This window comes from Rana temporaria, chromosome 3, assembly GCF_905171775.1.
Source record: "Rana temporaria chromosome 3, aRanTem1.1, whole genome shotgun sequence".
Taxonomy (NCBI): domain Eukaryota; kingdom Metazoa; phylum Chordata; class Amphibia; order Anura; family Ranidae; genus Rana; species Rana temporaria.
In genome coordinates this window covers 493975093-493988560 of record NC_053491.1, presented here as the reverse complement: position 1 = coordinate 493988560, position 13468 = coordinate 493975093, and the positions used below count along the sequence as shown (strand labels likewise).

General features: G+C 49.9%; 1 protein-coding gene across 3 annotated transcripts in view; it reads right to left on the bottom strand.

The window, feature by feature from the left end:
• The window catches only part of LOC120933832 (NACHT, LRR and PYD domains-containing protein 3-like), a 68402-nt gene extending 62279 nt beyond the window's left edge, over positions 1-6123 (bottom strand). Inside the window, exon 1 of one of the 3 annotated variants that reach the window (XM_040347233.1) lies at positions 5978-6123. The gene's annotated coding sequence lies outside the window, so the exon portion shown is untranslated. The other 2 variants (XM_040347235.1, XM_040347234.1) reach the window with 2 other exon arrangements.
• Positions 6124-13468: the final 7345 nt, after the last annotated feature.

Below are 13468 nucleotides of genomic sequence, written 5' to 3'. Positions count from 1 at the left end.
TTCCTGTGACACAGTTTCTGTCTACTCAGAGAGAGGCTTGGAGTGCAATGCTCCTGACAAGGAAGCAATCCCCCGGGAGAGAGCGATACAGATGGCGGCGATTTCTTCTTACTGCACCCAGCGATGGCTCGCCTCCCCGCAGCTCAGAGCGCTGGTGCATGCCTGGGGCGACCTGTGAGTTGGACCAAAGGCCTACAGGTTAGTTCAGCCCTCCCCGGCCTCCCTAGAACCTTTGGCCAGGGCTGAATGACTCACTGAGTTTCAAACCATTTTTACACGTCTAATGATCTCCAATGAGTCCTTTGATAGTCTATCTATTCCTACCATACATGTTACTGTGAGGTTGACGTCATCAACCCTAAAACATCTAGGCTAAACCTCTCCTACTTATTACAATTAGGACGGGCTATGCCTATGCTATAAAAATATATATGGATGTTCTGTATAATCAAAATGTAAACAATGATTGGGAAGATCTCAAACAAGAAGAATATGTTTGGTATTTTTGTTGAATATTAATTGTTTCTTCTAAAAATAATAATAATGCATAATTTGTGTTGTCACACTAATACAATGGAATGGGATTACCATACCAACCCAGGGAGTACTGTGTAACTACATGTTTTTGTACACATATACACAGCCTATTGATGAATCATTTTAACTTATGGATATCTTTCTGTTGATTGCTTTACTATATGGCCCTTCATGGATGTACCGGGGGCATATATGATCAGCCACACCCTATGGATGGGATTTTGTGCTGCTTATAGGAAGTATCTATAGATATTGCTGTGATATATCACTAAATTCCTTTTCTATGCTTTGGCTCCACAATGACAAACCAGGAATTCATTTATATTTGTAATTTAGCCTTACTATACTTGTTCATGGAATACTCGCTGTCCTCTATATGTGCAAACACTCTCTTTTTCTTTTTAATTATTCTGTCTCTCTTGTCTATACAATCACCCATTCTATATCCTAATCCAATATACTGTGCTTATTAGCATAGGATGCGTTGCTCCTGTTTGTCCACAAGATGGCAAGCCTAAGACCCCTTAAGTGCTATTTGTATTATTTTTTTCATCTTGCCCGCCCACTGTTCTGTGAGCCTATTATTTGTAGCCCGGTTATTTTGGTCTGTGCCCTGCTGTGACCTGTGGCCTGGATGTATGTGCGCGCTCCTCGTTGGGAGCGGGTGTTTGGCCGTGATTCGCGGCAACACTATAATATCCGTTCCGTTGTCCCGTCGGAAATCGCGACCTGTTTATGCGCCGTCTGAACGAGTCGGCGTGCTCCGATGACGTCATACGTCGCACGTTGACGCGGGAACGCGCTCTATTTAAGGGAGATACATGTGCATCCGCTTTGTGTTGCCTTGTGTACACCCTGGGACACAGACGTTCGTTATACACGCTGCTTTGGGGTAAGTGTTGCTATCTATATGCCTCTAGACATCTCTTTGGCTCTTTGTGAGTGCTCATTGTTACATCTTCGTTTTATTTATTATTTTATTTATAGGCCTATTGCATTGACTGCAGTGTCTGTTGTCTACAGACGGCGTTACTGGCTCAAGCACTTCTATAATTGGACTTATATGCTGTGCATTGTGGCCAATCTCTGTTGTCCCAGTAAGCCCGAGACCATCCTAATTAGGTGAATCAATGCTCCTGGTTATTTATGATTTAACAAATCTGGCTGCTAACACTGGGCTATTTATTTATTTATATATATCTTTCTCTTCTTTTCTGTTCTTATAATCACAGTCTTTTTGAGCTGTGTATTTTGCCTGGGATGTTTTAATCCTGAAACCCACGGACCATTCGTTTGACCTCTATTGGCCACCTGAAAGGTGATTTTCTGTGGTATTATACCATAAATGCTATATATATTATTAGTATTACCATGATAGACATATCTGTCCTTTTCCTTTTCCTTTTCCCTTTCCTTCTTCTCTCTATGTATACTCTTGTCTATATCTCAATCTCTACTGGATGTTTTTTCCATCTCCTTTATGTGTTTGCATGCACTGAGGATTTTGATCACCATGAAATTAAGGACTTATTTAGTGTGTACATGTATATCTTTTTTAAAATTAGATTCCTGGTGTTTTGTGTGAAACCCCTGCCAAAACTTCACCGTCGACATTGCGTTCGTTTATTGTGTATCATATATGCCTCATGGATATCTCCGCTGAAGGACACTTTGTCATGTAATTATACATTAAGATATTCATTCTTTTAATTCTTTTTTCTGTTTTCATATATATGTTATTAACCCTTTACACTGTATCATTACAGATAAAAATCTGTTTTTCTGCTAAACATGCATTCCTCGTCTTCGTCCTGAAGAAGCCCCACGGCGAAACGTGCGTTGGCGACTTCTGAGGAATATACAGTGGCTAATAATAATAATTTTTTGTAATATTATTTTGTATTATTGTTTGTATTTATATGCTATTAAATAGAACTTTTTTAACTTACTTCCTTGGCCTGAAAGTTTGACCATCAATGTCCACTCGTTAGATATTGTTTCCTCTCTAATACTTTACAGATGCGGCCCATGTGAGTGCTATCCATACGTTTTTTTCTGTTTCTCCCCTCTTTTCTTTTCATCTATTTAATTTCTCCTTCTTTTTTGCCTTTCTCTGCTTCTTCCCTTCCCGTTATTCTTTTCCTCTCTTCTTCTTTTGAATCTCCCTAGAACCTGTCTCACAGGGGTACCTTTCGACCCTCCCTGGTCTCCAGGTTTTAAAACAAACGTGTCGCTGTGTTCGGAGAAACACAATCAATACTGGGGAACAAGGGGAAGGGTGGGGCTTTTTAAACTGTCATGTGATTGTGTTTCCTGCAGGGAGGAGCCATCATCTCTCAGGTGCCGTCCTGGAAGGTGATATGAGAAAAAATGATAAACATTTAGTTTGTGTACAGTGTAGCACGACCGTGCAATTGTCATTCAAAGTGTGACCGCGCTGAGAGCTGAAAATTGTCCTGGGCAGGAAGGGGGGAAAGCCGACGAGTCAGATCTCTATCTCAATCCATACCAGGCCCCTATCCAGACATGCAGCCTGGCAGGTCAGGAAAGGGGGGGGATGAGCAAGCAGCCCCACCTCCTTAATCATACCCTCCTCATACCCTTAATATTGGGGATTTGGGGCAAAGGGGGCTCTGCCACCCCAAAGCACATTTTCCCCATGTCAAGGGTCTCTTTCACACAGCCGTAGGCTGTGGGGGTCTGTGGGGGTCCCTTGATGTAAATCCATCATCAATCATGCCGCCTGCCGGACACAACAGATTTTTTTTATATGCTCCGCCTTCTGGGACGGTCACCCACTGAATACCTCCTCTGCACTTTGACAGTTCTAATATAGATAAGGGTGGGGCCATCTGGCAACATCACCTGGTGGCCCCACCCCCCTTATGACATCACTGGCCTAGCATGCACCAGTCCATGATGTCATAAGGGGGCGGTGCCACTGGGTAATGTAGCCAGGTGACCCCACCCCTTACCTAAAGAAGAAATGTCAAAATGCAAAGGAGGCATTCGGAAGGGGACCGTCCCAGAAGGTGGAGCTTTTTAAAAAATAAATCTTTCAGGTCCGGCGGGCGGCGTGATGGACGATGGATTTACACTGTTTTTATCGTTTATTTTTTAATAAAGGAATTGTCAAAAACCCCTCTCTTGTGTTTATTACTTTGACACTTTTTTGGTGAATGGGTAGGGGTACGATGTTCCCGATACTCTATCATATAGGGGGATCTGGGGGGGGGCCCTTGTTGAATGGGCCTTCCAGATTCCGATAAGCCCCCCCCCCATCCACAGCTCAGAAGAGACACTTGTCCCCATCAGGGAAGCTGTGTGTGGGGTATCTAGGGAAGCCATGTGGGTTGTGGGGGGTATCTGGGAAAGCCATGTGGGTTGTGGGGGGTATCTGGGAAAGCCATGTGGGTTGTGGGGGGTATCTGGGGAAGCCATGTGGGTTGTGGGGGGTATCTGGGGAAGCCATGTGGGTTATCTGGGGAAGCCATGTGGATTAAGGGGGGGTATCTAGGGAAGCCATGTGGATTAAGGGGGGGTATCTAGGGAAGCCATGTGGATTGTGGGGGGTATCTAGGGAAGCCATGTGGATTGTGGGGGGTATCTAGGGAAGCCATGTGGGTTGTGGGGGGTATCTAGGGAAGCCATGTGGGTTGTGGGGGGTATCTAGGGAAGCCATGTGGGTTGTAGGGGTATCTAGGGAAGCCATGTGGGTTGTAGGGGTATCTAGGGAAGCCATGTGGGTTGTGGGGGTATCTAGGGAAACCATGTGGATTAAGGGGGGGTATCTAGGGAAGCCATGTGGATTAAGGGGGGGTATCTAGGGAAGCCATGTGGATTAAGGGGGGGTATCTAGGGAAGCCATGTGGATTGTGGGGGGTATCTAGGGAAGCCATGTGGGTTGTGGGGGGTATCTGGGGAAGCCATGTGGGTTGGGGGGTATCTGGGGAAGCCATGTGGATTAAGGGGGGGTATCTAGGGAAGCCATGTGGATTAAGGGGGGGTATCTAGGGAAGCCATGTGGGTTGTGGGGGTATCTAGGGAAGCCATGTGGGTTGTGGGGGTATCTAGGGAAGCCATGTGGGTTGTGGGGGTATCTAGGGAAGCCATGTGGGTTGTGGGGGTATCTAGGGAAGCCATGTGGATTGTGGGGGTATCTAGGGAAGCTAGGTGTGGGGTGTGAAGCTCGGCTACTACAGAAGACTTTCCTAGCAAGTTAACTACTAGCCGACCAGCCACCGTCATTATACGGCGGCAGGTCGGCTCTCCTGGGCGAGAGCCCGTAGCTATACGTCCGCTTTTTGAGCGGCCACTAGGGGCGCGTGCGCGCCGCCGGAGGCGCCCCCCGCTCGCCCCCGACTCCCGTGCGTGTGCCCGGCGGGCTCGATCGCCGCCGGGCACCCGCGATTGCTCGTTACAGAGCGGGGACCGGGACCTGAGTGTGTAAACACACAGCTCTTGGTCCTGTCAGCGGGGGAAATGCTGATCTTCTGTTCATACAATGTATGAACAGAGGATCAGTGTTTCCCCTAGTGAGGCCACCCCCCCCTACAGTTAGAACACACCCAGGGACATACTTAACCCCTTCCCGCCCCCTAGTGTTAACCCCTTCACTGCCAGTGGCATTTTTATAGTAATCCAATGCATTTTTATAGAACTGATCGCTATAAAAATGACAATGGTCCCAAAAATGTGTCAAAAGTGTCCGCAGTGTCCGCCATAATGTCGCAGTACCGATAAAAAAAAAAAAAAACGCTGATCGCGGCCATTACTAGTAAAAAAAATATATTAATTAAAATGCCATAAAAATATCCCCTATTTTGTAACTGCTATAACTTTTGCGCAAACCAATCAATAAACGCTTATTGCAATTTTTTTTTACGAAAAATATGTAGAAGAATACGTATCGGCCTAAACTGAGGAAAAATTTTTTTTTTTATATATTTTTGGGGGATATTTATTACAGCAAAAAGTAAAAAATATTCATTTTTTTCAAAATTGTCGCTTTGTTTTTGTTTATAGCGCAAAAAATAAAAAACCGCAGAGGTGATCAAATACCACCAAAAGAAAGCTCTATTTGTGGGAAAAAAAAGGACGCCAATTGTTTGGGAGCCACGTCGCACGACCGCGCAATTGTCAGTTAAAGCGACGCAGTGCCGAATCGCAAAAAGTGCTCTGGTCTTTGGGCAGCAATATGGTCCGGGGGTTAAGTGGTTAAAGGCGGAGTTTTCCTTTACATAATAGAAGTCTCTTTTGAAGTAATTTATGCCCCGCCCATCCCAATGTTCCCGTCTTTCTCTCACTTTCTCTATGGAAATATTCCGTCTCTCACTCACCTTCTCTATGGAAATGTTCCCGTCTCTCACTCACCTTCTCTATGGAAAGGTTCCCGTCTCTCACTCACCTTCTCTATGGAAATATTCCGTCTCTCACTCACCTTCTCTATGGAAATGTTGGAGTCTGTAGGTCTCTTCCCCACACCTCAGAAAATGTCTCTAAGACCCGACTTCCTGGAACATCGTATTTCATTGTATTCCGCCCACTTTCCTACTTCCTTATTCCTGAGAGGGGTGTGGCTACAGAGTGGAGCTCCACTGTAGACAGGAAGCATGTGGCCTCCACTCTTTTTTTATTATTATTGAACTTTATTGTAACAAACAATGAATGGCTGTAGCTGGGAGAGGGGTGTGGCTGCGGAGTGGAGCTCCACTGTAGACAGGAAGCATGTGCCCTCCACTCTTTTTTTTATTATTATTGAACTTTATTGTAACAAACAATGAATGGCGGTAGCTGGGAGAGGGGTGTGGCTGCAGAGTGGAGCTCCACTGTAGACAGGAAACATGTGGCCTCCACATCCTGTGGAGCTCCAGGGACTGCAGCCTGCAGCACATACTGATCCATTCTGTTGGGATTTGTAGAAATACAAGAAGAGATTTTGGGAGGTTTTGTACTTTCTGGTAAAGTGTCTCCATAAGATAACTTTGTAATGTGGATTTGTGTGTAAAAGTGATTGTTTATTATTTCCAAGTTTCTATTTGTGGTGATGATGGAAGTTCATGTTTATGTTGGAAGAAGAATACAATCCATGGGTCAGATTCACAGTGGACTTACGACGGCGTATCTCCACGTACGCCATCGTAAGTCCGAATGTTAGCCGTCGTATCTATGCGCCTGATTCTTAGAATCAGTTACGCATAGATTTAGCCAAGATACGAGCGGCGTAAGTCTTGGGTGCATATTTACGCTGGCCGCAAGGGGCGCTTCCGTAGATTTACATGTCGAATATGTAAATTAGGTAGATACGCCGATTCATAAACGTACTTGCGCCCGCTACGCCGTTTACGTTAGGCTTACGTCCGGCGTAAAGTTACCCCTGCTATATGAGGCGCAGTCAATGCAAAGTATGGACGTCGGCAAGCGTATCTTTTTACGTCATTTACGTTAGTCGCCCGTAGGTTACGTTCACGTCACAGGCATTCGGCCTGGCGTATCTTCTGGAGTAAATTCAACGTGATACTGAGCATGTGAGCGCATGCGCCGTTTGTTAGGCGCGTCATTTATGTGGGGTCATGATTCATTTACATACAACACGCCCCCTACCAGCCAACTTTGAATTACGCGGGCTTACGCCACCAAAACTTACGGAGCAAGTGCTTTGTGAATACTGCTCTTGCCTGTCCAAGTTGCGGAGGCGTAGCGTAAATAGGATGCGCTACGCCTGCACAAAGATACGCCAAATACGTGAATCTGGCCCTATGTCTCTAATCACAATCTCATTGTCCTTGTTTGTCCCCCTTCATCCCGACTATCAGGACCGAGACGGAGACACACACAGATCTCCACACACACAATGTTTTACACTTCAATGGAATGTCGGCATTAAACCTCCATCTTCCTGGAAATCATATATATGTTCTGGTGCAAATATTATCCACTTACCGATCGCCCGGCCACATTGTACTGAGGATGGGGGGCGCTGTACTGAGGATGGGGGGCGCTGTACTGAATATGGGGGGCTGTACTGAGGATGGGGGGCGCTGTACTGAGGACGGGGGGGGCGCTGTACTGAGGACGGGGGGATGCTGTACTGAGGACATGGGGGATGATGTACTGAGGACATGGGGGATGCTGTACTGAGGACATGGGGGGTGATGTACTGAGGACGAGGGGCGCTGTACTGAGGATGGGGGGCGCTGCACTGCAGATGGGGGGTGCTGTACTGTAGATGGGGGGTGCTGTATTGAGGAAGGGGGGGATGCTGTACTGAGGATGGGGGCACTGTACTGCAGATGGGGGGCACTGTATTGAGGATGGGGGCATTGTACTGAGGATGGGGGGCGCTGTACTGAGGACGGGGGTGCTGTACTGAGGACGGGGGTGCTGTACTGAGGACGGGGGGCGCTGTACTGAGGATTGGGGGGCGCTGTACTGAGGGGGCTGTACTGAAGATTGGGGGGTGCTGTACTGAGGACAAGGGGTGCTGTACTGAGGATGGGAAGGCAGGGTACTGAGGACAGGGGGCGCTGAATTGAGGACAGGGGGCGCTGAATTGAGGACAAGGGAGCACTGTACTGAGGACGGGGGGCGCTGTACTGAGGACGGGGGGCGCTGTACTGAGGACGAGGGGCGCTGTACTGAGGACGAGGGGCGCTGTACTGAGGACGAGGGGCGCTGTACTGAGGATGGGGGCGCTGTACTGAGGATGGGGGCGCTGTACTGAGGATGGGGGCGCTGTACTGAGGACGGGGGGCGCTGTACTGAGGATGAGGGGCATTGTACTGAGGATGGGGGGCGCTGTACTAAGGATGGGGGGCGCTGTACTAAGGATGGAAGGCACTGTACTGAGGATGAGGGGCATTGTACTGATGATGGGGGCGCTGTACTGAGGATGAGGGGCGCTGTACTGAGGATGGGGGGCGCTGTACTGAGGATGGGAGGCACTGTACTGAGGATGGGGGCGCTGTACTGAGGACGGGGGGCGCTGTACTGAGGATGAGGGGCATTGTACTGAGGATGGGGGGCGCTGTACTAAGGATGGGGGGCGCTGTACTAAGGATGGAAGGCACTGTACTGAGGATGAGGGGCATTGTACTGATGATGGGGGCGCTGTACTGAGGATGAGGGGCGCTGTACTGAGGATGGGGGGCGCTGTACTGAGGATGGGAGGCACTGTACTGAGGATGGGGCGCTGTACTGAGGATGGGGGCGCTGTACTGAGGACGAGGGGCGCTGTACTGAGGATGGGGGGCGCTGTACTGAGGATGGGAGGCACTGTACTGAGGATGGGGCGCTGTACTGAGGATGGGGGCGCTGTACTGAGGATGGGGGCGCTGTACTGAGGATGGGGGTGCTGTAAAAAAAACTCCTGCAAGCAGCATCTTTAGAGCGGCGAAGGAGTGATGTATACACCGCTTCTCCACCTCTCCTGCCCACTGAAATGAATGGGCACCACCACCGAACTGCCAGCAAAGCGCCGCTGCAGTGGCACTTTGCGGGTGATTTTAACCCTTTCTCGGGTGCTAGCAGGGCTTAAAAGTACCCCGCTAGCGGCCAAAAACCTCTGCAAAGATTATGGTAAAAATGACGGGTACCGCCGACACCCCAGTGTGAAAGCAGCCCAAGTATCTGGTCACCATATTATAAGGATTCTGGGTGCGTCCCTCAGTGCTGATAGCTACAGCTGGCAGTCTTGTGTTTCTGGATTGGGGGGGAGGGGTGCGGATTATAATTAGGAGGATCTCACACTAAGGCCTTCCTTGGCTCCACTGTAAGCTATTTATAATACTATGATTATGGAGTATACCAGTTACCAGGTTACCCATATATAGCCAGATTCAGAGAGACTTACTATGGCGTATCAGTAGATACGCTGTCGTAAGTCCGAATGAGCGCCGTCGTATCTTTGCGCGCATTCTTAAACTGAGATACGCCTCACTGTTGCCAAGATACGACTGACGTAAGTCTCCTACGCCGTCGTATCTTGGCTGCATATTTACGCTGGCCGCTAGGGACGTGTACGTGGATTTACGCGTCGAATATGTAAATGAGCAAGATACGCCGATTCACGAACGTACGTACGTACGCCCGTCGCAGTAAGCTACGCCGTTTACGTAAGACATACGCCGACGTAACTTAGGGAGCAAGTGCTTTGTGAATACTGGCCTTGCCTCTCTATTTTACGTTGGCGTAGCGAAAATGAGCTGCGCTACGCCCGCTTAAACATACGCCGATCTACGTGAATCTGGCTAATAATGTATCATTTCAGACCCGTACACCCGGTGACCCCGTTGGAGGTTGGCCATCCTATGAAGCTGTGTGTTGTCTATCCCATGTGACCAGGAGGGGGCAGCAGTGAGCTGTATGAAGACCGTCCATAACTCTTCATCTTTCATGTGTTTCATATAGATTTAAGGAATGTGGTAATAGAGTATTGAGCCGCCATACTGAGCGATCAATGTGACTGTAATTGTTTTATAAATGATCTATTCCAGTGTATGCAGTGGGGTTGGTGAATATTTACACAATGAAGAAGCTGTGCCCCCTCCTGTCACACTGCCCCCCTCCTGTCACACTGTCCCCCCTCCTGTCACACTGCCCCCCTCCTGTCACACTGTCCCCCTCCTGTCACACTGCCCCCCTCCTGTTACACTGTCCCCCCATCCTATCACACTGCCCCTCTCCTGTTAGTTTGCCCCCCTCCTGTCATGCTGCCCCCTCCTGTTACACTGTCCCCCTCCTGTCACACTGTCCCCCCTCCTGTCACACTGTCCCCCTCCTGTCATGCTGCCCCCCTCCTGTTAGTTTGCCCCCCTCCTGTCATGCTGCCCCCTCCTGTTACACTGTCCCCCCATCCTGTCACACTGTCCCCTCTCCTGTCAGTTTGCCCCCCTCCTGTCACACTGTGCCCCCTACTGTCACACTGCCCCCCTCCTGTCACACTGCCCCTCCTGTCACACTGTCCCCCCTCCTGTCACGCTGCCCCCCCTCCTGTCACACTGCCCCCCCCTCCTGTCACACTGCCCCCCCTCCTGTTAGTTTGCCCCCCTCCTGTTAGTTTGCCCCCCTCCTGTCATGCTGCCCCCTCCTGTTACACTGTCCCCCCCTCCTGTTACACTGTCCCCCCATCCTGTCACACTGTCCCCTCCTGTCACACTGCCCCCTCCTGTCATGCTGCCCCCTCCTGTTAGATTGCCCCCCTCCTGTCATGCTGCCCCCTCCTGTCACACTGTCCCCCCTCCTGTCAAGCTGCTCCTCTCCTGTCACGCTGCCCCCCCTCCTGTCACACTGTCCCCCCTCCTGTCACACTGCCCCCTCCTGTCACACTGCCCCCCTCCTGTCACACTGCCCCCTCCTGTCACACTGCCCCCCTCCTGTCACACTGCCCCCCTCCTGTCACACTGCCCCCCTCCTGTCAGTTTGCCCCCCTCCTGTCACGCTGCCCCCCCTCCTGTCAGTTTGCCCCCCTCCTGTCACGCTGCCCCCCCTGTCAGTTTGCCCCCCTCCTGTCACGCTGCCCCCCCCTCCTGTCACGCTGCCCCCTTCCTGTTACACTGCCCCCCTCCTGTCACGCTTACCCCTCCTGTCAAATGGCCCCCCTCCTGTCACACTGCCCCCTCCTGTTACACTGTCCCCCCATCCTGTCACACTGTCCCCTCTCCTGTCAGTTTGCCCCCCTACTGTCACACTGCCCCCCTACTGTCACACTGCCCCTCCTGTCACACTGTCCCCCCTCCTGTGACTAAATATGAATAGAAAACATTGCAAATAACAAGCTGCTGCCGCCACTGAGACCAAAATCAGAAGTCAGGAGATAGTAAATAGTAGGAGTGGGGGAGGGGCTGCTAATGAGGTAGGAGTGGGGGAGGGGCTGCTAATGAGGTAGGAGTGGGGGAGGGGCTGCTAATGAGGTAGGAGCGGGGGAGGGGCTGCTAATGAGGTAGGAGCGGGGGAGGGACTGCTAATGAGGTAGGAGCGGGGGAGGGGCTGCTAATGAGGTAGGAGCGGGGGAGGGGCTGCTAATGAGGTAGGAGTGGGGGAGGGGCTGCTAATGAGGTAGGAGTGGGGGAGGGGCTGCTAATGAGGGAGGAGTGGGGGAGGGGCTGCTAATGAGGTGGAAGAGATAAAGTACAAAAAATAACCCACAGAGGTAAAAATGGGAATGTGAAAAACCACAATAAAGGTTCTAGAAAAACAAAAATCTGCTGACACTAAAGACACTGGGCCAGATTCAGATACAATGGCGTATCTCTGAGCGGGGGAAGTGCAGCTCATATGCGCTACGCCGACGTAACATAGTGAGGCAAGGCCAGTATTCACAAAGCACTTGCTCCCTAAGTTACGTCGGCGTAGCGCAAATGGGCCGGCGTAACCCCGCCTAATTCAAAGTAGGCAGGTAGTGGGCGGGCTACATTTAAATTAAACCGCGACCCCATGTAAATGAGGGCCGTTCGTACGGCGCATGCGCGCGCATGCTCAGAATCACGTCGCAAATACTCCCTACGAAACGCCGTCAGCTAAATGATTTCGACGGGAACGTGACCTACGCCCAGCCCCATTCACGTACGCTTACGCAAACGACGTAAAATACGACGGCTGTTCCGTCATCCATACCTTGCATGGGCTGCGCCATCTTTTTGGTGGTTTATCTTTACGCCGGCGTATGTGTTACGTAAACGGCGTAGCTTACTGCGACGGGCGTACGTACGTTCGTGAATCGGCGTATCTTCCTCATTTACATATTCGACGCGTAAATCCACGTGCACGCCCCTAGCGGCCAGCGTAAATATGCACATAAGATACGACGGCGTAGGAGACTTACGTCGGTCGTATCTTGGCAACAGTGAGGCGTATCTCATTTTAAGAATGCGCGCAAAGATACGACGGCGCGCATTCGGACTTACGACGGCGTATCTACTGATATCTACTGATACGCCGTCGTAAGTCTTTCTGAATCCGGCTAAGAATCTGTTCAAATAACAAAATTCATCTAAATCAGGGGTGTCCAAACTTTTTCCACGGAGGGTCAGATTTGATGAAGTGAACATGCGTAGGGGGCGGCACTTCTGCCCGACATTCTTTGTACCAATAAAATGAGATATTTGATGTAAAGTTTATTACAAACGGCGCACTTTTCATTTCATCACACGGGTGACAAATGTAAACTGATGTTCAATGACTCCGCCTCCCATATCTGAAGAGCCAATGGGAAGAGATCCCGGAAGAGGAACATTGGAAAGTACAACCTATTATAATAAAGGTTCTCTGAGGAACAAAACACCAAATACACGTGTCGTGTCCAAATATATCCACAACTGATTTACACCAACGCAAAGAAACGTATAGGATTCGATCAAACGATCGGTCAGGGCGGAATATTATCATTTCCAATCAGTCAGCAGCACTGAGATACACTATATTACCAAAAGTATTGGGACAGCTCCCTTTACACACACATGAACTTTAATGACCCCCCAGTCTTAGTCCGGAGGGTTCAATATGGAGTTAGCCCCGCCCTTTGCAGCTATAACAGCTCCACCTCTTCTGGGAAGGCCGTCCACAAGGTTTAGGGGTGTGTCTATGGGAAGGCCGTCCACAAGGTTTAGGGGTGTGTCTATGGGAAGGCTGTCCACAAGGTTTAGGGGTGTGTCTATGGGAAGGCCGTCCACAAGGTTTAGGGGTGTGTCTATGGGAAGGCGGTCCACAAGGTTTAGAGGTGTGTCTATGGGAAGGCCGTCCACAAGGTTTAGGGGTGTGTCTATGGGAAGGCCGTCCACAAGGTTTAGGGGTGTGTCTATGGGAAGGCGGTCCACAAGGTTTAGAGGTGTGTCTATGGGAAGGCCGTCCACAAGGTTTAGGGGTGTGTCTATGGGAAGGCCGTCCACAAGGTTTAGGGGTGTGTCTATGGGAAGGCCGTCCACAAGGTTTAGGG